General features: G+C 43.3%; 1 long non-coding RNA gene across 1 annotated transcript; it reads left to right on the top strand.

Annotated features, from left to right (window-relative positions):
- Positions 1-7,369: 7,369 nt before the first annotated feature.
- On the top strand, positions 7,370-22,803 carry LOC148056554 (uncharacterized). The gene is made up of 7 exons (XR_015703100.1): positions 7,370-7,499; positions 8,290-8,408; positions 9,323-9,600; positions 18,131-18,251; positions 21,052-21,374; positions 21,722-21,916; positions 22,487-22,803. It is a non-coding gene; the product is annotated as an uncharacterized LOC148056554 (long non-coding RNA).
- Positions 22,804-23,313: the final 510 nt, after the last annotated feature.

Raw genomic sequence — 23,313 nt, 5'->3', positions numbered from 1 at the left:
TTCCAGTGGATTCACAACAGGGCAAGGGTTGTCCAAGAGGTTTAAATTCCCGTATTCCTCAAGCATCTAAGAAGACAAGACAATAAAAATTTTTAAAACCCTGTTAAAAAGTAATATTAGTATCTATGATATGTCCTAATATAAGAAACGTCTTCTGTCGCCAAACCGTACATTTTAATTTTCAGTTTGGAACAATTGCTATTTACATTGTAAAAAATGACCGATCATTGAAGATAATGTAATTTTAAAACTTTGTGATCTATTACAATGAGAGGGCTGCTGAGAGAAAAAGCTTTTCATTATGACTATTAACTGCATTGTGATTCTGAATTTTTTCCCCAGTTTACTGTTCAGTTGAGTCTTCTGCCAAGAGATTCTATATTAAAATTGTTTTTTTCTTTAGATGGTTAATGAAAGGTTATAATTAAGATAAGTGGGATCAAGCATCAGATCTCAAATTGATGTTGTTTGATGGAAGCAGCTGTCTTTTTGCTGCTTGATAAGCTCCGTTGGTGTCAACAACTGGCAACCTGAATGTTCTTCAGAATCATCATTAGCTTTCTGTGCATTTGCGTTCAGCCTCCGAATGCAAACTTTGTAATCCTCGTGGCTTGAGCCAGTGGTTACCCAGACTTCAGAGCTCCCATAACTTACTAATTCAGGTCACCTTAGGGAATGGAGGCAACCAAAGATTAATGCAGGCTAATTACTTGGCTTCTTGGTACACTCGGAAGGTTTCTTCCTTTCCAAATTCAGTGTAACTTTACAAGTAATTAAACATAGATCTGACTTTGTAATGCAGAAGTGGTTTTAAGAGCGGTCAAGCAGTTAAGTGCAGCCCTGCCGATGATGCTGGGTGGTTGGATACCTGCATCACACCCCCTGAAATTCAGTGCGTTTTAAAGTTCTCGTTCTTTCCTTGCTTTCTGCGACACCGTTTCTCTTGTGGCTGAGGAATTAGCACTACTAACACCAATTACGTATCTTTGAATTCATTTGTACTTGTCCTTTCTGTGATACTGTTGTACGCGATAGAGCAGAGGAGTAATGCTTTCTAGCCTGAATGGTTTAGTTCTCTAATCTTTTCACAGGTTACCACTCCCCCACTCCGAGGATCATTAACTGTTAAATCATTCCAGACCGAAGATTTTTTTTAGTATATCCTGTTACATATCTTCAGTCTCCATCCACTCTGACTACCTTATATTCAGCAAATACGATTGTTCACTGATTTTAAGGGATGAGACTGAAGTGCAAAATGTAATCTGGGGTGCAGATCCAAATGCCTGGTTTACTGGATTAGAATCTGGAATTGTGCTCTGGTTTATATTCTTGCTGGAATAGATTTTAGTCAGGCAGTTTGGGTTTGGACTCAAATTTCTCTAACGTCAGAAAAGATCTGATATTAGTCCTCATGCTTAAATCTACCTCTAGGAAGAAATACTGGCACAGAGATAACACTTAAGTAGCTGGAAGTGTTTGGAGTAAAACTGTTTTAAGAAACAAACAACATGTTTAAAATGTCTGATCTATAGAAATAGTTTCGACGTGAACTTGGATTGGGATTTTAGTCTCTGTACATAGTTTTCTTAAACTCCTCGTAAAGCAAAAGAGCACCTTTGGCAGAAAAGAAGTACTTTTGTTGGAGGTTTAGAAGGAGCAGCAGCGGTGGTGCTGGGTTAGTTTAAGATGGCAGGGGTGAATTTGTCCGATAACCCCATGATACGTGCAGGGTTACATCTTGAAACAGAAGCTGCAAGAGAGGTGCTAGTGCCAACCTGTCTGGCACTGATGAAGTGCAGTAAAAATGATGATTACATGCTGTGCTTCCCCACTCTAATGAAAACAAGCTTTCTGATTTTCTCTGATTTTCTTCCCACCATAAAACCCCAGGTCTCCGACTCCTGGTGTATAACTTTTCCTATATAATTAATCCCAGACATCCTTAAATGTAAGTCTGTGACTAAGATTGTCAGAGCTTGTTGTCTGGGTGCTCGTGTTTCTCTGAGGTGCCTGCGGAGGGGCACAGCAAGATGAAGAGAAGCAGCCAAGTCACGCTGGAGGTGAGCTCCTGCCTGGTTTCTGCAGAAGGAGAACAGGCTATTCAGGGAACCATTTAGCGTAAATAATTTCCAGCAACCCGTTGGACATCAGGCTTTACTGGGACTATCCTATTCACTTCTAGTCTGTGTCAGCAGCACAGTGAGGTCCTTTAGGAAATGCCATTATGGGCTGTAATCGTAAGTGGAAAATATTTGGTTTCACAGCATTTAAGTGGAACTGCCTGTGATTGCTGTTTTACATGCAAACCACTTATTTTTAGTCCCCTTTGTTGCATTAGCTGTCATTTGGAAACAGCCCCTAGAGGTGCCTGTGTTTCTGCAGCAGCGGGCTGTCTGGTCTCAGTGCTCCCTGCCTCCGGACCGGCTCCTCGCACCTTGCCCTGGCTGATGGGTGCTGCTGGGACTCCTGGGAATTGGGAGGTGGCTGTTGCCCCCTCCTTCTCCTGGATGATGGGTGGCGGACAGCGGGTGCTGTGTTCCCACCGTTGCCAAGTGATTCCTTATTAAAAAGGGCATCAGAGCTTCTTGTAACTGGTTTATCCGAGAGCTGCAAGGGTTTTCCAAATGAACATCCACAAGAGGTGACAAACCTGCTTGGAGGAGACCTGTTTTAGGAGCCACTCTGCTGGGAAGAGCGGGGTCTGGATTCTGAGTTGTTATTACAAATTATCCCATGGCAATGGATTGTACTCCTGGTCCTGCTGGGCTGTTACTGGTAGGAAGCCTGTTCTGAAGCACCTTCTCCACTTTTTACCACAAACAAGTTGTAGAGAACAAAGCCTCCTTACTGGATTTGAAAATAATTTGTAATATTTAAAAATTCATAATAACAGACTAATAGAGGAGCTTCAAAGGCTTCAGAGACAAAAATGCCCCCGTCTTTCACAAATGAACTAACAGAAGAAAACCCATACCTGCCTTTTTTAATACCACACTAAATATCCAAGTGGGGCAGGACTCGGGTATTCCCACAGCTCTGTTTTCATTCTTCTCTCTCGTCCGCTCCTCTGCCAAGAACATGTTTCTGTTTCAGTTATAAAACCCTCCTAGGTATTGATTTTGCATTCTCTGTTTCTGTAACAAACTACACATCAGGACTCATGTGAATCAGCCAGACACAGCACTGAGAGAACAGTTTAGTATACAGTGGGGAATGACAAAGTGCCCTGTGTGGACGTGTTGTGAAAATAATAGGCTTTAATGACAGCAACTTTGCACTGGAATCAACTCACTAGGAAAATCTGAAGCCCTGGCACGGCAACAGCAGTTCTGCGTTTGCTTTACCACGGCTGGCTGGCGGGTGCTGGGTGGCATCAGTGGCAGCAGCTCCGGGATGCCAGCGGTGCCTGCGTCATCCTGGTGGGCAGCAAGAAGGACAACAGGGAAAATGTTTCTAGTTCAGGTGCCTGGAGATAAAAACAAGGAGGCTGAGCTCAGGCCGGGCTCCTGAGCTCTGTAGCGACAACGGTTGTGATCATCAAATCCAAATCTACTTCATTATTCCCTTAATTGGGAAGATAAGTACCGTTCATCAGGCTTCACGGGCAGTTAACATCACTTGTTTTTATGGTGTAGTCTGGGACTGCTGATTGTTATCTGCATTTACACTGCCATCAGGGCTGGTGCAGAAGTGCCGGTGGTGCTCTGTGATATTAGACAGGGTGGTGCTCTGTGATATTAGACAGCTACCGTGGGTATGAGCTCAACGTGCCAAATTCCAGAAGAAGGAGCCACATCCAAGCCTGGGATTTAGTGAAATTGGTGAAGACTTTCCATAGCCCTTTGTGGACTGTTGATCAGGCTGTTGGCAAGGCAGGTGTCTGCAGATGAGGTGACTTCATTCACAGCCAGAAGGCATTAGGTATTTTTGCATATCTCTCTGTAAGCAGGCACAGAATGATACCTGCTAAGCCTTCAACCAGAGACGAGTATCAGGGGGATTGCTTGTTAAATGGCAAAGCAAAAGGAGAGGGGGGATTTGAGCTTTAGAGCCTCCCACCTGAGCAAAAAGGATGGACCTCTCCTCCATCCCATGAACAACCCGGGGCTTCAGAAAACCCTGCTAGTTCTGGTCCTAAGGGTTCCTGAGATGGGTGGGAGAGGTGGCACTGAGCAGGAGGAGCCCAAACGAATCTAGACAGCGGGCAGGGGAATTTGTTTCTTGGTGATTTCCTTCTTTTTTTCAGGCCATGTAGGTAGAGGGAAAAACAATGTTTTGTAGATATTTTAAGTACACAGCTCTCTTGAGGCCACAGGGTTTGAAAATAAACTGAAGGTTACCTGTTACCTGTCTGGTACTTCACTGAGCAAGCCAGGGGCCTGCAGACAGAAAACATCAGATGGAAAGACTTCCTATTTTTCAAAAGAAAAGCAAAGCCTGTAAACATAGCAGTAGCCTCCATTGTATCTTCTGGGCTTGTACTCAATAATTTAACCTTTAGTCTGGATGTTTTGCAAAGCAAATGTTTATTAGGGTATTAGAGGCACAGATGTGTAATTTGGGGGTAGTAGAACCTGGCAAGAACTTTAATTTCAAAAGCAAAAATCCAAGCAAACATTGCCAGTCACTGTTCCCGTTCTGCTTCTATAGTGAGTCTAATCTTATGTTTCATTACATATTCACATGGGTGCTTGAATCATTGTATAGCGTACCTGAATAAGAATTTAATCACACTGCCGATTAATTTGCAAAGAAACTTATTGAAAATGCTACTAAAGGCAAGAAGTTTTGGAAATGTAATGTAGAAGCTCACCAGGTGTCCGTTTTTTAAATCTGAAGGACTCTAATGTAATCTGATAAACTGATTCCGTAATGAAGTTGCTGTGCTGAATTTCAAGGCCTTCGGCAGTGAAGAAAGCTGTAATCCTCTGTTTCACTAGACCACTGAGGTAGGATCTATTGGTAAAACTGAATTAAACAGGGTGAAAAGCTCTAGTCAAATGCTCTGGCAGGAAGTAGAAAACTGAGTATTAGGCTACATATATATGTATCTATAGCTCTGCTTGCCCAGCAGCAGTTTGATGCCTCGCCACATCTGCCTGTGACACACAGGAGGCAGGGCTTCCTAAGAGGATTTAACACTGTCAGCTCTCCTAAAGCTTTCCTTATTGCTATTTGTCCCGGGTCCTTCTGACTGTGCTCGACTGCCTTCCAAGCTGCGGTTCTGGGCTTCTGCTCTGGGTTACCAGCATCTTTTTTCCACCTGTGTATCATAACCCTGGAAATATCCTTGTTCTGTCTCCTAGTGATGAGATTTATCCTGCCCTGAGTCCCAGCTTTAGGAAACAACATTTCCACTACAGAAATGCCTTTTAATCAAGCAATATTAAATGAAGAAAAAATAGTAACGTATGAAATAAGTAAAACCTCCATCAAAGCTAAAGTTTTACTCCAAACACAAAGAATTAACCGAAGTTTTCATTCACTCTCAGCCTTTATGTGGGAAGTGTTCAGATACCGTGCTGATGAGGGGTGCTATAAAATGGTTGCATAGTACCGGAGAGTTTAAAGAAAAGGGTGTACAAAGCCAGTACAAAGATGCACGACTCCTGAGGAAATTCAGAGTTATAATTTGTCTAGATAATGCTGCAGAAGGATCTTGTATAAAGTCCGGTCACCAGGAATTGAGACTCTCAGCAAAACTTTCCTTTCTCTTCAGAAAAAACCTCTGAGCAGACCATGATTTTAAATACTGTGAGCATCCACACAGTTAATTTTTACAATGATGATAACTTAGGGGGAAGAGAATTAGAAAAATGCTTTAATTTCATTTGCTATTCAGCTGCGGTAGTTTATCAGGATAGCCAGATGAAAAATCCTGTGTTTCTAGGCAGGCAATAAGCCTTTGCCTTTGTCCTTTTTGTTGCTGAGATATCTGCTAAATGTATTTTTAAGTAAGAAGTTGTGTGAGACAAGAACTGAGATGAGTCCGGAGAAGCCTGATGCAACAGATCTGAAGCTTCCATTCAGCAGAAAACTCAGGAACCCTATTTTTTTGCTGAAGGAGTGAAATAACTCCTAGAAAAGCTGTCTCGCCGCCATGGAAAACACAAACGTTTCTATTAGGGCAGAAAACCAGCTGGAAGGAGAGGAAAATGCAGATAATAAGGCAGATGATGCCTTCCCAGATCTGAGGGCATTGCCCAGCTTGCAGTACTCAAGGGATTTTTTTCACTTTCTTCCAAAGCATCTGGTGCTGCCACTGTCAGAGAAGGAGACTGGAGTAAATGGACCTTGGGAGTGATCCAAACTGGCAATTTCCACCTTTCTGATAGATACAATTACAAAGTCAGTGCTCAGGTGTCAGGGAAAGGGCTGTGTTGCTGTATCTATGTCTTTAAAATGTACAGACACTTGGCAGGGTTTCCCGCATCCAGAAGGCCAGACCGGGGTGGGTACCACACATGACCAACAAAACGGCAGATGATGTGTGGTGTGAACTCCATGGAAACCCGTCGTCCTTGGAAAAAGCGTACAGCTGCATCCTCTGTGTCACTGTCATTTCCAGCTTTTGAGGCTTTAGAATATGTCCCTCTGCTTCCCCCTCCTCTGCAGGAGACAGAAAAGATGATGCTTCTGCATTTATTGCTCACTGTGCCAAGATCCTAAAGTGTCTGATGTGCTAAAAACACTTAATAGCACAGAGCAGAGCCGGCTGCTTTCCATTCTTTTAATGTGCTGACAGCTCACTTCTGGAAGTTTTAACTGTAGAGAGGAAGCAATTTGTCTGCAGTTTCTTATTATTACTTTTATTATTCAGTCTTAAAGGGGGATTCACAGTAAAAGGCGGTTTAGAGTTAGCGGCTCAGGAGGAAACAGGTATTTTCTGTGAACTTATGAAAGCATAGATGTCTTTTGTTGAGCTGATACCATTGCTGGGCTGACCGCACGTGGATGGCTGGGCCCAGGGGACAGGGTGGTGGTACAATAGCAACCTGCTGGCGCTCCTTGCCAGAGGGTCAGCAATGAATTCACAGTCAGCAGAGGTAACACTGGGCAAATTGCAAACAGCCCACACCAGGGTGCAGAGAAACTGCAGGCAGAGGCTCCCAGGTGCCCTCCATTGAATCTGGGACACCCAAGATGCTGCTTGGCAGCACCCTCTCTTTCTCAAAAGCTGCAGCTCCCTGTTTTTACCTGAGATTCCAGCAACGCATTTAACTTTGAATTTGTAAAAAAGAACGTGCTGGTGGATGTACTGCCCTTGCAAGCAGCCGGTGTGCCTGGTGCTGCCTGCATGGGGGAATGCACTTGGCAGTGGCCAGTCAGCGTGAAACAAGGGTGCGTTTAAATCTAAGGATTTTTTTTCATATTGATAGCTGCCCATTTTGCGATGGTGATGCCAGCTGAAACCCCTGCCAGCTCTCCTTCCCAGAGTCCCTCCTGCAGAACTGGAAAGACACACTCTTTTACAATCCACTAGGAAAGACTCGGAGGTGGGTGTGGAAGGCTTAGGCATAAGGAACATGGGTCTGGGGAGGAGGGGGTAGTCTGGGCATGGTCTTCAGTGAAGTGTTGTGTCCTCCCTAGTCTGGGGTGAACCGTGGCCTGGTCAGAGATGTCCGTGTAGCTAAACTCTTTGTTGCCTTGTTATTCAGACCTGGAGCTCCTCTTGATTGCAGAACATTTGAAGATCAGGTCTCCAAGAGCAGATGGATTCGTCCTGTAGCATGATTTGGGATGTGTAGAAGGAGGTTGCTATTCCAGAGCACTTCCCACAGCAGCTGCTGCAGGCTGGAGTACACAAAGATGGTTTTTTTGGGTGCTTTGAGCCACTTTCCCCTCCTGCTCCTGCCCACCTTCCCACACAGTTGTCAGGCGATTAGTTTGTACGAGAGAAGTTTTTGTTCCTGCAGTTCAATTTGTCACAACAGTCATGTCAGGAGGAGATTGTTTGCTTTTTTTTTTTTTCCCCTTAAACCAGGCACATTTCAAGGGTAATTTTCAGCCCAGGGAATGGCATCTGCAAAATGAATGGAGGATGTTCAGATGACTGGGAGCCCTTCTGAGGTGGTGGTAACCTCTTTGAGTGAGTGTTTTGCTCCTAATCAGAGTCTATGAGCCACCTGAATACTCGATACAAATTTGGGCGCGACAAAGTGTGTTTATGAACTGCCTCATGCCCCTGCCTGCCTCTTAATGGACCCATCTTTGGCTTTTATTTTGTTATTTAGTGTGATTTGCAGCCTAGCAATAATCTGCCCCTCTCTTTGCTATGTATCCTAGCAAAACCAAGGGATCGTCCACCCGCAGCAGTAACTCAGAGCAGTGCTGAGCTGCCTGGCTGATGCTCGCCGAGCCGGAGTGGCAATCGCGAGAGGGGATGGAAGGACTCGGGAGGGCAGGTATGGCTGCTGCCCCATCCCTTGGGAGCTCAGGTTAAGATAAAATAACCTGGCACGCCTCTACGCGCTATGGTGGCTGAACAGCCCTGTATGGGGGCTGACCTATGGCAACAACCCTTTCCTATAGTAAAAGCCCATAAAATGACAGGATTAGCAAAACCCGTGGCTAAATCCATGACTTTGAACTCAAGCTGTGGGTTTGTGCACAGGGATGGGAACTGTGCTAGTGGCTGGAGCTGAATCACTGCTTGAGCTAAGCTGTCAGTGCAATCCTGGTTTCCCAGCTCCTTTCTCAAGGTCTGGACCCTCTTTTCTGGGTTTCAAACTACCGTAAACTACAGATTTTGTGGTTTTCTTTTCCTGGGGAGTCAAAAGATTCTTCTTTAGCTCAGTGCCTGATCCCTGGGCTTGTGAGAGACCTTTTGTATCGTGTGACAAATTTGATCAATATGATGTTCCTTCCACCTACCGCATTTCTGTTTCCCCTGCCTCTGCTCTAGTGCCATGATATTTGGGGCAGATTTTGCAGAGGGCTGAAAATACCCTCTTCCCCATATATTTTTCATCCTTCTGCTTTCACCAACCCCACAAAATACCCTGATGATGTTTCTGCCTTCTCTTTTGCCATTAACAACTATGTTTTGTGACAAGAGCTATAGCTGCAGTCAGCATGCAAAATTTGCTGTTATTTTAAATAACCATCTGCTCTCCCCACAGTCTGCTACCTCATCCTTAATTTCTTTATTTTTTGGATGTTTATTTTGATTAGCTTTGTCACATGGTGCTATAAGGAAATCTTGCTTCACTTCACACGCTACTGCCATGTTGATACAGAAAACTGGCTTTCAACCAAGATGATGTTATTTTTTTCCATCTCTCTCCCTGCCCCCCTCTTTTTTTTTTTTTTTTTCCAGAAAAAGTTTTATGTAACAATGTATTGTGTAAGGAGGAGAACAGCAGGGAGTGCACCAGGACTCATGGATTTTCTTTCCACCTCTGTCACAAATCCACTATGACACACTGGGCAAGTCGATATAGTCCAAATCTTCTTTTCGGGATCAATGCAATGGCTGCTGAAGTTGCTTAAGCAGATGCATAGTCACACCCGTGTAAGGAAGATTAAACTCTAACCTAGAGCAAAAAGAAAATCTTGGAAGAACCATCTATATCAGGGAAGAGCTGCTGTGCTAAAGTAGGTCACCTTTGTTTATTTGCATTAACATTATTGGTAGAGACAGATCCTGAATTTCAGACTAACATTCATATTTGCATGCCAGGTCTGCATGTTTGATATTTATAATATATATGCTGTTTCTCCATTAGATGAGTAACTGCCTTGTGTGCACAAGGTTGTGGTAAGCCACGATTCTGGGTGGGGAATATGTGCATGTGGTGGAAATGTGGCATAGCATAAGAAATCTCTCTTGGAGGAGCAAAAAATCATGAAGAAATTGGTACTCATTTTGCAAATGCAAATTTAACTAGTCTGAGTTGAATAAAGAAACCTAATTTGGCTTCCTGCGAGAAACATTTTCAGAGGAAATATGGTCCCACTGAGTGCTTTGCATACATTACAATCCTTGCATATCCATGGGGAACAGACCGAAGTGTGGTAATATTAAGACTACTGCCGCGCTGCATTTCAGTAATACCGTACTTTTCCTTAGGGCTTATCTTAATGCTGGCTTTGGGCGTATAAAACAAACTGCTGACCCTGGCTGTGCTGGTGTAGAGGCGGGGAGGTGAGCCTGGAATCGGGCCCCTGCGAACAAGCCACAATTAGCTGTACGACTCTTTGGAGAGTGTTAGTGCACAACCTGGGTTTATTTATTCTCATCTCTTTTATCAGTATAAACTGTGAGTAATTCTACCAGTAAAAATGAAAGGAGAATAAGGTCTTTTGGTTCTGTCAGGGATTTCAGAAGTTCACTTAAGGTGTAATTTTTATGTTACAAAACACAAGGGATTCCGCCAGAAGCTTTAAAAAGCTATCTCAACTGTTTTAACACCACACGCGGCTTTCACTGGTGTGTGTCAAGAGCAACTCCTCTGAAATCAAAACAGTTCTTAAGTTTCTTCCTGAATTAATGAAATACTGATCTCATTATGTAGTAGTTTTTAGATAAATTTGAATACATTTACCTTGCCTTTTCCAGGGCTAGGCTAACTCGTATTCTTATACAATTTCTACAAACTGTATACCAGCATGGGCAGTTAGCAAGCCTATTCCATGCGTGTCTGAGCCCAAAATTATTATGTTACCAAGTATCCTGGGAAATCAGGAGCAGGAGCGTCCTCAGGATGGATTTTCCTTTGTCCTTCCCTTTACTCGTCCTAAACTCCATTCCATATTGGCTTCTGCCAGTATTTATTCTACCTGCCCATTCTGTTAGGTTTTTCTGGAAAAAAAACCCAAACCAACAAACAAACCCAACCAGCAACAAACCTCCAAAACCCCCCAAACAAACAAACAAAAAAAACCCCGAACCAGAGTCGCTGCAGTGATGTGCTAACACGTGCTGATATTGGCCTGCAGAAAAGAAAATCTTCATTACTCTTGTCAGCTAAATAAGCAATACTTACATTATCTACACAGAGCAGCCATGGATTCAACACAAGAAATGTCCTTTTTCATGCCGTAGCCCTTTCTCCAGGCTGCTGTTCACTACCCTTAAGTCCCAATGGGAATTAATTGAGTTTAGCTGGTGAATTAACACCATGAAGGACTAGAAAGTACATTATTTCTTACAGCACAAGGATACATGCTGCTGCTGCTGTTACTCAGTGAAAAGCAGTGACGGATGGCCAAAGGAGGTTCAATGGCCAAGGCAAGCGAAAGCCAGATATATTGTGTTAATGCAGAGCCACAGACAGGGAAGCTGAAAACACTGGTCCGCAAAGGATGGATTGAGAGATGTCTTGGGGAAAGTGTCCTGAGCTCATCTGCAGAATGCTCTGCTCTGGTTATTGTTAACCTGAGGCAATAGCAGGCAATTCTCAAACAACCACAAACAGAGAAACTTTCAAAAAAATAAAGTGTTTATTAATTTAAAACATAAAAAGGTCATAAGTACTAATTCCGTTTTGCCCCAGCTACACTCAAAATGATCTTTTGCCTTATCTTGTGACTGAAAAGACATGGATTTTTGTTCAATGTCCAAGTGTTTTTCTTCTTCATATAACTGTGATGGCAGCCAGAATATCCAGTGAGAATCCCTTTGCATCAGGAATTTGTGGATGTGTCTTATAAAACCAGACTCTGTTCCCACGCGCTTATAGTCTTTAGCTGCTGAAAGCAACAGGGTGGATAAAGCCAGGTTTTACAGCAAGCTATGGCTGCCCTGCTAGGCTTGAAATCCTTAGGAGTCCTGAAGAGTAAGAAAGAAAGGCTGACTTTCAGTGGATCTGAGATATTTCACATCTTTCAGCTTTTAACTCATTTTCCATAGGAATTCTTGTGTAGATGAATTCTGAGTTTGTGTCCCAATGGTCAGTTTTGGTTTTATTTCATTTCATATGATAGAAAGAGTTCCTGAAGAAATTAATGTCTGGTAAACCTCTTAGCTGAAGGTAGCCTGGCAAGGAGGATGGACTTTGTCAGTGTCCTTATTGGGGAATGGTTGCAGTATGAGCACAGCCCTAAGTAGACATCAGAGAAGACACACAAGAAAGAGTCATTATGAATATCGCAATCTTTGGGGAAGACTTCAGACCAAAAAATATGCCTTAATAAATACTAGAGAATCCAGCCATGAAACACCAGTTTGTAGGCTACCAGGCTTCATTGCTCACAGACCAACGTGCTCACAAATATCCTGGGAGCATCCAGTTTTCTTCTCCTCAGCTGTTATCCCATGCCTTGGCCTGTCAGTGCTTTGATTTTGTGAGCTCCTTAGGGTAGGGACGTTAGGCGGTGGAAGCAGAAAGCAGGGAAGTTACACAACTTTTTTGTCCAAGTACAGGCTTCCCAGCTGACCTTGGAAGGCAAACGGTGCCCTTCTGCTTCTTTACAGACTGCTATAAAATCCACTGTGCAATATTTCTTGCTGTGAAAGTCTTTAATCATGAAGCAGGTATCCTACTGAACATGGGAACATGGGACACCTTTGTCATCTGCATCTTGCTGGCTGTGATTATTCTGCCTGATGAACAGCAATAGAAACCTTTCATTTCTTCCTGCTCCTCCAGGATCTGCCGCAGGGCTCCCTAGCCTGGGAACGTCCCCTCGACTGTAAGCCATGACCCTAATTTCAAACCTTTTCCTAGAACTGGCATCATTCAGGGTTGGGATGGCTAGGCAAAGCCATATTACAAACCTCTCACTATCACTCCTGAGTCAGCCAAGGGGAAGGCTGTTAAATGATGTGAATTAACCCCTTTAGCCCCTTTGGTTGGTGCTGGGCACGCGTGTCCCTGAATCTCCTGCCCCAGAGGGCAGAGCACAAGAACCATCAGTCAAGGCAAAGCCGCTCGCAAAGCAGTGCTGGCAACTCTCCAAAGACAGTGCACGGCAATTACAAGAAGGCTACAGCAAATTGCAAAGTTTGGGGCAATGCTCAGTGCTTCATCTCCTTTTCTATCCTGAGATGGCCACTGCCAACCAGGATTTGTCTCCAGAACAGGAATATACTAAGGACAGCCTCAAGAACCCACGAGTTTAGTTAGCTACAGTAGAACTGGCAAGACTTGAAAGGTAAAGGCTGGATAAACTGGAATATGAAATTTCAGTGCACTGCAGAGATGAATGCATAACAGAGAGCAAACGGCAAGTGTGAAGGAGAGATTAAAGAGCTGTCTGGCATCAACGGCCCTCTTCTTATACAGAATGGGTTTAACTGATACCTGTGTTTAAATCATACCTACCAGCTGGCATCTTTTCCTAATTATGCCTAATTATACTTAGACTATGAAAATTGTCAGGTCATACAGATTACCTTTTAACTAGCTAAATCAGGAGTAATTGGTGGCATTGCCCCAATATATAATTTACTTGACAGCTGCAATGCGTACTTAATTTCCACAGGGGGTTTCCCCAGCCCCCATTGATTTCCATAGTGCTCATGGTACTTGAGTGGTTTAAAGCCAGCTCAAGCTGATTTACAGCCCCAAAGGGGACCTACCCTCAGTGGTAAGTGCAATAGCTCACCTCTGTCTGTTTGTCCATCCATCCATCCATCCATCCATCCATCCATCCATCCATCCATCTGTCTGTTTGTCTGCAGAGTGATCTGCCTCTTCTCAGTCTCCTGTATTTGAAGACTCTTAGTCAGAGTATTGCTTGGGGAACAAGGAATTCTGATTCCGATTGAGAAATTCTGTAATTCTGATCAATTAGAGTACCCGCAGGTGACTAAGTGCTACTTGGGACTACAGCTCCAGGGAGCTTTTTGGCGGCAGTGCAGCGTTTTCACTTACAGTTTAATCAAACTCCTACCAAGCTTACAACATCTCAATGCTTTCAGAAAGTTGGTGGCACCAATTTTTTGCCAGAACACTAACATGAAATTCTTATTAGTGCCTAATCAGTGATCATATTTACTTATTAATGAGATGGCAATGTAGGCACCTGTGATACAAGAGAATTTGAGAAATCTTTTTAGAAGCAAAAGACGGCTCTCTTCATTGGAAGTACCTCACTCGCTGATAAAGTAGTAAAGGGTGAGTGGCCAAACCTCCTGCCCTAGTGGTCACCCAGCAAAAGGTGCAAGGGGGGCTGAGAGTCAGCAGACTGGTATGGCATGGCTCCGAGAACTGCGAGCACCAGTCCTGGTTTGCAGTCACAGGGTGATAACATCTCTGAAGGGCCCCCGCTCCCCTGAGTGACAAGATTGGTCGTGTTGACTGTGCTGATGGCCACCCTCCAACAGCCTGCAGATTTGGGTTGCCTGGCAGTCCCCATTGCGCAGCCCAAGCATGGGACCGTATGTCACCCAGCATGACCTGTTAGTGGGTTACTCAGGGACAGAAAGATGGTGAGGTGAGAGAGTTTCTAGCTAGAATTGCAATCCCTATGGACAATAAAATATGCTAAAAGCTCTTTGGGAGATCTGTCGGTCTGGCTGAGCTGCCATCAGGCACAGGATCCAGAGCTGGAGAAGGGTAGGTAGCCCTAATGCTCCTAGAATATATTTCCATAGGTTGCTTTGCCCATGCCCTTACAGGCGTTCTGGCCCTGGGTGTCCCTGGGTGCTGGGTGTCATGCGGCCTGTCCTGGCTCTGGGTGAATACTCTTGCACACAGAAGATGAGTTACATTTGCTGGTGTTTTAGTCTCTTCAGAGCAGCAGTTTGCTGAGCCATACTTGAGGATTCAGCCTACTGATTTTTATTAGCAGCTTCAATTTTTGGTCGTTGCTCTCCCCTCCCATTCAGAGATCCTGTAGTTCTGCTTGGAGAACATTTACAATAAAGACACATCTGATTCAGCTGGAACAGCCCTCTTTCTCTAACAGCTTCATAAATTATCTGCTGCCGTCATTTCTGATTACATAATTTTAGCATTTCATAACCTTAATCCTGAACTGGGGCTGGACTTGATCGCAGCATAAGAAGTTTATATGCACTCTGACTTGAGGTCTGCCTCAAATCTGCACTGGCTTCCAGCCATGTGCTTCTCTGGGGTAACAGAAATTTTCAGTCAGCACAGAATTTGTTCCCAGGTTTAGAAGACTTTTGATTTCTGCTGAAACAGATCCCAGTACTGATTTTTTGTACAAGTAAAGAATGAGGCTGTAAGCTCCAACAGAATAAAAATATTTCCAAATCCAACTCTCTCTTTTTTTTTTTTTTTTTAAATGTGTTTACCCACCGCAGTCGGTAAATGGATATGATGACTTCAATAGTTGTAATTTTCTTCTGCTTCCATTATATAGTGAATACTCAGGAAAGACTGTGGGAAAATATAAGATAACCTATGGTCAGTTATTTAAATCTGAGCATTTCCTTAAACACTGTAGGAGAGATTTCTGCAGGTCCTGCCAAACTCAATTACCCACCTTACTTACACAGTATTTAATCTGTGTGTGGCCTGCACTTCTCACTCTGTGTGAAAATGGTGGAGGCACGTACCTGGTTTCCACTTATTTATTTTTTGTGAAGGTATAGCAAAGCAGCTATGAAATATTTCAACCTTTTTCCATTTCATCTATAATTTGCTCCTCTTCTGCAGTAAGTAACAGATCTACACTTCTCTATGCTTGGTTATTCCATATGGCTAGTGTTCTTCACGATAAAGAATGGAATAATATTGTCAAATAATTAAATTGAAGAGTGAAAACGTATAACCAAAGTCTATGGGAACCAACACATGATGCTCCTGAAAATTTTTCCTAATGCTTTATCCTTATATATATATATATGTGTAAAGTATAGAGTTTATGTGTGTATGTGTATACATATATGTATAAAGTATACTTCATTATTTCTTCAAATAATAATTTCTTGGTAACATTCCGGAAAACAGCAGTGCATTAATAATTTAACAAGGCGGTGCCTCTCTGATGGCAACGTTATGTCTCTTCATCGGCATGTCAGTCCCTGGTGCTGCTGAAGGAGATCAGAAACCGTGGCGATGAGGCCTGAGCCCAGCATGGGCAGGATGACTGTGTTTTGCCTTGTACAGGCTGTGGAGACTTGGGGATACATCTGCAAACAGCTCTTCGGGTAGAAGGCTAAACTTAAGTGCCCGTATACTCAGCTGAGAGAAATGGAGAGGTTTTTCTATAGGGTAACTTAGGTTAGACTTCTCTGGCTTGTCTGGAGATGCTTAGCTCTTCCCTCGTGGGCAGTCAGCCCTACTCCATCTCCACATCTGGGTGGGCAGTACACTGCAGTGAGGAAGTCTCTACAGAGTTGTTACAGTATATTGCACTCAAGGAACATAAATTACAGTACTTCAGGGGATATTATTGAGAGCAAAATTTTGAGCTCATTTTCCTGATGGTCTTTAATGACCTATTTGAAAAAATGCAACCCTAAACAGGTTTCCCACACTTGGAATTTGAAGGTGCATGGCAAAATTAAAGAAGATTCAGAGCTCTTGCCGTGCATTACCTACTGGTGAACCATTTTGTTGTTACCTCATTTGTTTTGTGCTGTTTAGTGGGATGCTGACCAAGCTGCACAGGGAAACTGTCATTAATTATTAAGAAATTGTCTAATCCATCAGGACATCAGCGCTGCTATAATGTTTCCCCTGAGGAGACAAAAAGAGCCTTGAGTAAGGAGTTGGAGGTGTTCCAGTGAGAACATGCAGCCCCAAAAACCAGTCTTACTTCTTAAATTTGTTAAATGAAATTTCCAGATGTTTCCTTCCTTCTCAGCATTGCACACCAAAAAGGTCCAGCAGTTAGTTTATAGAAAATGAGATTTGTTTTCCAGAAAAGAAATATTGTGAAGACATGGGGTCCCGAGGGACTGAATTCCTCCATCAAGACAAATTCCCCGTGTCCTTTGGGTACCACCATGGTATTTATTACATGAAATAATATAAAAGCTCTGACCAAGGACTACTTTATAGTCATAGTACTGCAGTACAACCCTATTGAGCTTAAAGCCAGAAGGGACATCAAGTCCCGTAGTTTTACTTCAGATATATCCCAGACATGAAATTTCACCCATTTACCTTGCATTGGACCTACTTATGTTTGACTGATACATGGCTAGGAAGATACCCCGTATTGATCTGAAGATAACAAGATCTTATTTACTCCATTGCAGTGTCTTGCTTCAACTTTTAGGTGCTGGGTCTTGTTGTGCCTCTGGGACAGCAACGCAGAACCAAGTATGCGTCAGGTATCAGAGATGGCAGAGACCATCATGGTCACCCTCAAAGAGGGTTTTGGGCAATTCCACTCTTCCTCTGCCAGTAATTCCCTACTGTGGGGCAAAAGAAGACAAAAAAAACGGCAGCACAGGAGGTTCTACTATGCCCTGGCATTTTACTTGACAGGTAAAAGCAGGAAAAACCTCAATAAAATATTTTCTATTAATCACTTGAATTTAAGAAGGGATTTTCATTTTATCTCCCATTTCCAACCCTTCTTCTCCCCTCTTCTATTAAAGTCCTGAATTAGGAGTGAAGGCTCATGAGCTTCTGTCTGGAGTAATAAACCCATCTTCTGGCAGCTGATACAAAGGCTTCTTTTCTAACCATGAGAGCAAGGACGCAAGCCTGCGGCAGGGCTCTTCATGCTTCAATCTGGTAGTTTCACTCTCCCTCTTTGCCAGTTGCAGGTGGCCATGATTCATCTTTAAACTCTCGAACAGCCGGGGCATTTCAGGGTGCTCTGCATCTGGCTGACAGATACAGCTGCAGATGTTTTTTTTTTCTCTTGTGGCTGATGCTGTGCATCCCCTCCCTTCTTTACATATGTTTGGGACACGATTGTGAGCAGGAGCTAATGAGAAATGTCTTTGGTGGAAAAAGCAGGTTCTTTGGAAAGGAATCCATCACAGGAGAGAAAAAAACAGTTTGTATAAAGCTTTTGTCAGAGATTGGTTCTAGTGTTCTGAAAAACTAAATTTCTGGTTGAAATGAAAGAGCATCTAAGTAAGCCTTACTGTCCCTTCATGATCTTCAGAACAGCCTGTGATGATATTAGTCTCCCTCAGGGTTTAATTTATATCCCAGACTTTCAGGAAAATACTGCTTCTATTCATCATGGCATCAGCATTTGTTGAATAAGTTTGCAAATAATACAGTAATCCTTGTCTACATTAAAGACTCTACTAATCCAGGGTGAGAAGTTTGAACATGGCAAATATTATCCTGACACAAGAAAACAGCTTTCCATGGAAAAATGATTTCTGAAGGGGTTTTGACTGCTCTGTGCTACAGTATCTGGTAAGTTTACCAATAATTAAATACACTGCAATTTAACTAATTGTTTGATTAGGGGCAATTCTCTAGACATGATAATGTGTCAGCTTTTCAATGACAGGGCTGACAGATTAGTCTCATATTTTTCTTTAAATCACAGAGTACGACTTGCTCGCAAACCCAAAGTATGGAAATGAGATACAGTGAAATGCACAACCGCGCAGGGACTGTGGTGTTTATGTTTTATTCTAAGCAAAGGGAAATAGCTAAGGCATAGAGTCTTTGTGTGCAAATGGATCCCTTACAAGCAAAATCAAGCCTTGCACAATTATGTTGAGGCACAATTATGTGGGATAAACATAGATATTTACACTTTTCTGTATGTGTTCAGTCAAAACACAGTTTGCTTCGTCAAGAGTTCATGATAAGGAAGTGATAGCAAAAGGAGTGAAGGTAAAAGAGGTTCTATATGAGGGTGAAGGAAATGGATGTGAACAGAACAGCTATAACACACCGGAGGGAATGGGCCTGAATTTCACGCGTTTCTAGCATGAGAATGTCCTCAAGGATCTCTCATGCAGAAAAGAGGTTCCTACAGCCAGAAGTGGCTACTACTGTTTTATTAAGTCATTTATTACTGAGCCATAAGCCATGTCAGTGGAAGCTGATGATCGTTGTGTTATGTGATAAGGTACCACCCAACTTTTCATGAGTCGAAGACACAGCCTGGGAATTGTTTGGGGTTTTTTTAAATATCAAAAAATATTGTCAAAAGTTTTAATCTGAACTTTTCCATCGGGGCAATCGATAGTCAATGAAGACAACCCCATCCCACCTCTGTGAGATCCTCAGAGAGGGAGCACAGGGAATGGATGATTTCTTGGCAGAGTTTTAAGCAAATCCTTCCTTGCGACACACATGGGCTGAAGCACAGCCCTCCTGCCAGATCTCAGCAGTGCCCTGCGGTCTGATTAATGCCTGCCTGATGCACGAAGCTGGGCTTATTTAACTAACCGTGTGATTTAAACATGGCTCGGTGAAAGTGGAGCATGCGTGGACATCCCTACAAACATTTCTGTGCGTGTAGTTTGTGCCTTTAATTTTCTGGGGAGCGCAAAACCCACTACAAACTAGATTAAAGACAGTATTTGGGCATCTGCATTCTGAACTCTTGCAGTGAAACTATTTTTGAAAGAGACTGAGATCAATCCAGCTCTGCTTCTCTGCATGGATGGGCCCCATTGCACATACAGTCCCCATACACCAGGCCACGCCATCACAGCCTGTATGTATTCAGATTTCTCTCTTGGCTTCCACCCTCAAATGTTGACTGCGAAGCATGGATGGCTCTTGCTTGCTCAGTGGTCCTTGCTCCCTCCTCAGCAAACCCTAAAGCAACACCCAGCCTTCAGCAAGGGGCGGGAGAAAGATGGGGGGGGGGGAATTCACTGCTCACCCATGTCAGGGTAAGGGGGATCTCTCCCTTGTCTGTGGATATAAAGGACGTAATGGGGTTCCTGATTAGGGAAAGAAGAGGTGCAGCTTTCAGTCCCTTTGTCAGGAGACTGCTCAGTGGTAAGAGTTTGGGTCTCCTGTTTCAGGTAGATCATTGTCTCTGCTTTTGTGAGCACTGCTACATAATCTGGCTTAAAAAAATGCAAAGGTCTTTGCTAGTAAAAAAACCTCTTTCAAGAACTGTTCCCATTTTCTACAGGAAATCTGACACTGCCTTTGTGTAAGACCCTGGCCTGTTTTGTGTTTCCATAATCAGCCCTCTTTCTCCATGAAAGCCTGCCCTGTAGCTCCAGATCCATTTCTTTTCATGGACATCAATGCATTTGCCAGTGCCTTGATGGCTTTCAGTTCTTGGAATTTCACTGTTTCCTTTGTCCTTGCATCTGAAGCCGTTTAGATGCAGATCTGCTCTTTAAAGAGAACTGGAGCATCAGTCAAGTGGATTACAGCAAAGCTGGCAGGTTCCAAAGGCTTTATGAAAAATACACTCCTTTTTGGCAGGCAAATTGTCCCTTGAAAAGGGAGCTCCATCAAAGCTGAACTTGTCTGGATCAGAGAGTTTCAGATCATTTGTGGAAAACATACATGCTTCATTTTGCCCTCAACATGGATCCACATGGATACCCCTGATGAAAAGAAATAATTTTTACCATTCTTTTAATGTCTCATAAATTAGGAAAAAGCACCAAATAAAATAAGAGTCCATTATCACTTATTATTCCATAACCTTTCCATTCAGACGCAGTCTTTGAAAAAATAATTAAGGAACTAGCGGTGGCTAATGCATGCACTCAAAATAATGCACATTCATACTCTATTTTCAGCAAGAGCAGCCGAGGTTCATTAACATTATACACTAGCAAATGAATTCAGTTTGGGATAATGCCATCCGATTAAACTTTCCACAGCCCACTTAACTGGAGCTTTGGTGTGTGTTTGACAGACACTTTAAATTCCCTTGAGATCCTCTGCTTTCCCGTTTTCATTCCATCCCTTTCTAAAGGCCAGATTCTGTCTGCTCTCAAGTTGATTAGTGACTTGCCCTTTCCATAGAGTTCCCAGGGTTTAAGTGAGATGAATTGCAGAGCTAAATGTTGTCCCGTGTGGGGAAAGGTAACAGAATGGGATCCAAAATGATGAAGTTAACAAAAGGGTGGGTTTTGAGTTACCCCTTCACAACCACAGCTCAGAAAATGGGTTTCAGTTATGACCCTGGGCTGGGATTCAAGAAATGGGTTAGCATTAAGCTTAATTAAGATAATGACTCCTCCTAACTACCACCTTCCTTTAGCTTGCAACGTGTTTTCAGCAGGTCCTGTCTCTCAGCAAAAGTTTGTGCAGTGCCTCTTGCTCTGGGATTCATATGGGGAATGCAGGAAAGATGCAAATTGGCTAAGTTGCACAAATTTGTGCTGTGAGAAGCAGAAGGACGGACAACTGAGTCTTGGAGCCTCAGACAGATGGGGATGGCAGGATGGGATCATCCTCATCTCTCAGGGATGACAAGTTATAAAAACCCAATCAAACAGCCAGCCAAGAAACCTGCAGATGAAGATGAAGCTGTTGCAACCACCAGCAGGTGTTTAGAAGTGGAACCAGCTTAAGTGGCTGCCAGACACCGCATTCAGCAGGGTGGGTATCCCTCTGCATATCACGTGGGTTTTATTGAAATGAGAGTCAAACGAGGACTTTATTTCTTACAGGTGACTGCTCTATGCCAATTAAAAAGTGAGTGTCACTAAATACACACTTAGGGATTGCCTTTATCATGCATTTTGACTTTTTTCTTAGTGTTTTGCTGCCTTTCCTCAGAAAAGTGAAGAAACATACTGTGTTAATAATTAATGGGCTGGCTAATTGAATTGCTGCCCTTCTCACTTGTTGATTAGCCAATGTTCACAGCTTTTTAGAGTTCTTTCCATTAGGATGAGAAGTGGTTGATGTCTGACTTGTATCTTCTTTGGCGTTAATTTATGAAGAATAGACACAAATTTCCAGTGAGCATCGCAGAAACACAGCAGGCAGTTCCCTCGATGAGAAGATCCTTGTCTGGACCTCCCGTGTGTGCTCTCTGCAGCGAGATCTGCCCTTCTGCCTGCTGAGAAATCAGAGAAACCCAAGGAGTCTGCGAGAGCCCTGCTTCACGGAGTGACCCCGTACAATATGAAAACAAGGTGTGAAGTGGCAGTAGCAAGAGGTTTTACGAGATACCGTTTGTTAAACTGTGCTTTATAACAAGCACAGGGTGCTGCTTTTGGAAAAACATTATCATGTTTAAAAGCAGAGAAACTCCTTAAGCCCCTCAGACTCTCTGGGTTGCCAGGTACCCTAGGTAATGGGTTTGTTACCTATGGCAATCTGAGCTATCTGAAAGGTCTTGATTGCTTCATGATTGCATTCATGAAGCCCCATGGCACAGGAGCACAGAGTCCATCCGTGGCCTTCATGGTCATGCATTGGAAATCATCAACAATGCCAAATATAGTATAAAAAAGTCCCTTAGGTAAAGGGAAAGGCATTTGGAGAGGCTGGATCAGTTGGGAAAATGCTTTCTATTACTCTTGTACTATACAATATTTCCTCATAATCCAATCATCTTTAACGTAGTGCTCTGTTTTCTGCTTAGGTTGTTTGGATGGATGTACTCCAACACACACACAGACCCCTGCATGTGTGTGTGTGTAAATTTACATACATATGTATATGCACAAACAAAATTGAATAAAATTCTTTGATTTTTTCAGTGCCCACAACTGGACAGGACTGGAACCACACTTTTGCCAGGTCACCTGGGTTTTGAGATGTCCTCTTTTAGCCGTCCGTTAGCATGTGCTTCCTGGCACCAAGATAATGTGCCCAGTGTCCTGAGCTGGGCATGTATGTACGTGGCAGTGAATTAATCTGGCCTGAGAGAGCTCAGATGGCAAAAATCCTTGACTTATCTGCCAAGAAAACTGAAAACGTGCTTCAGCTGAGATCCGTCAACATGAGAGGAACAGAGGGTTGCCCAGTCAGCCAGAAGATGAATTTGTGCTTGTTCTGTCAGCTGCTGGAGATTGGAATGTCAATATAGCCTAATAAACTTCTAGTTTCTAAAGAATTAACTGCTCTGAGATCATGTTTAATAACAATCTGGTCTACCTGAGGTCATGCAGCCATCTGCAGCGTTGTTTCCAGGCTGGTAGCGTTGCCAATGCAGTGGCTTATCAGGTCTGTTTAGGTGCGTGATCCACCTAAATTAAATTTGGCCCCCGGCGGCTTCCCTTCTCAAGCCTTCTATGCACAACGCAAAGGAGAATTAAGAATAAAAGCTAGGGACTAGAGACTGAGAGATTAATATATTTCATTAGATTGCTTCAGAGAAACTGAAGCAGAGACTGGGTACTGAATGCACACAAGCAAATATCCTCATCCGAAGGGTATGACACCCCAAATTTCATAGGGGTTAGCCCTTACCAAAGGGCTGATAAAATCTTTGTGACTAATCAGGCTCTTAAAAGACTAGAGCCTAAAAGCACGAGAGCCATGAAAGGGCATGAATACACCCTCTCTGGTGCAGACAACTGTTTCC

This window comes from Nipponia nippon, unplaced genomic scaffold (assembly GCF_047370975.1).
Source record: "Nipponia nippon isolate SJK-2023a ecotype South Korea unplaced genomic scaffold, ASM4737097v1 scaffold_13, whole genome shotgun sequence".
In the NCBI taxonomy this organism is placed as follows: Eukaryota; Metazoa; Chordata; class Aves; order Pelecaniformes; family Threskiornithidae; genus Nipponia; species Nipponia nippon.
The sequence above is the reverse complement of the archived record's forward strand: the minus strand, read 5'-3'. Positions and strand labels throughout refer to the sequence as shown.